The sequence below is a fragment of the Crocodylus porosus genome, unplaced genomic scaffold (assembly GCF_001723895.1).
Source record: "Crocodylus porosus isolate Cpor-Errol unplaced genomic scaffold, CroPor_comp1, whole genome shotgun sequence".
Taxonomy (NCBI): domain Eukaryota; kingdom Metazoa; phylum Chordata; order Crocodylia; family Crocodylidae; genus Crocodylus; species Crocodylus porosus.
The window spans coordinates 51,429,630-51,431,240 of NW_017728950.1; the positions used below are offsets into that span (position 1 = coordinate 51,429,630).

At 38.2% G+C, this 1,611-nt stretch overlaps 1 protein-coding gene across 1 annotated transcript in view; it reads left to right on the plus strand.

The window, feature by feature from the left end:
• FREM1 (FRAS1 related extracellular matrix 1) overlaps positions 1-1,611 on the plus strand; it is a 131,809-nt gene that overhangs the window by 43,605 nt on the left and 86,593 nt on the right. The window lies entirely within an intron of this gene.

Sequence of the window (1,611 nt, forward strand, 5' to 3'; positions counted from 1 at the left end):
ATGCTTCCCCATGGGACAGAAAATAATTTTTCCCACTTAAGACGCATGCACCAAATTTGGATCGCTAATGGTTGGGTAAAAGGTTTGTATGGTAGGTGAGTAAATGCAGTATTTTATATTGCCACGTATTTGTTAATCAAGTCCCGTGTAGATTTTCTACTACCTTTTGAAACTGAGTTGCAACCTTACTCAGCATACTGTACAGTATAGTGTACTTCATCACTCTCTGGCCACCATACTACTATCAAACCCAAATCAGGTGTATGTTCACTGTTCACTAATTAATTTACCGACACCAGAAATTTTCCCCCCCATTTTCATTTACAGTTTCTTAACTATTTTTAATGGGATAATGATACTACCTTTCAACCCAATCCCCAACCTGGTGGATCAGTAAATTCATGTATATTGCAACTGCTTTAGTTTGGGAGACCCTAGTAGTCAAATTCCAGCTTCTCTATATAGGACATGTGGTTATAATGACAGGAGACAGACCAGTTCTGTGTCTTAGACAGCAATTATTTTTGTGTTCACTATGACACACTAAGATGAGGATGGGAGGTATAATACCGAGAGAGACATAAGAGTTCTTACTGTGAATTAGTAGTATGGGAAAAATATGCCCTGGATAGAAAGAGGTAAAGGGAAACTGTGAGAGCAACCAAGGACTTTTGGGTCTCTAGACCCAGGGAACAAGTGAGTGAAAAAACAAAGCAAATAGAGAGCCTGCAGTTGCATGAGAAGCACTTTGTGTTTGAAAGCTTCCTTGAAAGAAGGAGCATCTGATGAGATGGACAGCCAACTGGAGATCCAAGCAGGTAGCAAGAAATGCAGAAAAAGGCTCATGTGAATAGGGTGAAATCATATGACAGAATATGAAGTCAATATTATATAAGTTGATAAAGATATAGATGGGAAAACAGAGTGACAAGATCCACACGATAAAATATTTCGGTGCCTAAGGCAGATAAGAGTAAGGTAGCAGTGTTTATAAGCTCCCAGAATCTGGGGAATCTCTTTCATAGGAATTCTAGCTCTACCCAAGGAAACTACAAATCAAGAGCAGCCTAATATTTTAATTTCTCTCCTTCATTTTGCTTGCAGCGTTGTTGGACACACCTTCAAAAATTTTAAATTACTTTTTTATTTTCTGTCCCCCTTGCATTTAATTTTCCTTCATTTTTTTTTCTATATCATGTCTCACAGACTTAAAAAGCATCTCTGATCCAGGAAATGTCTCTCAAATTTTATTTTATTGTTGCAAAAATTCTATATGAGATGAGTTCCTCTAGTGGTAAAGAAAATGTGTTTTTTCCTGTTAAGATGATAGAAGATTTCTATAAGTTATCTTTCAGGAACCCAGCATAAGAGAATAGAGAAACTTGGTACAGAAAGTCAGGTTAGGGAGTAGAAAGATGCTTAAGGCATCTTCCTTTGCCTTCAGACTGCATAAATTTGAAGCCTCACTCTGGACTTACGCCAAAGGCTGTATATAGCCAACCCAGCTATAAATGGTTATCTGATCATTCACGTTGGGGAGTTAAAGGTGGTTGGATGTGATGCCAGCCACATCACTGCCTCACGTGCTGTTGTATATAGAAACTGAGGCAG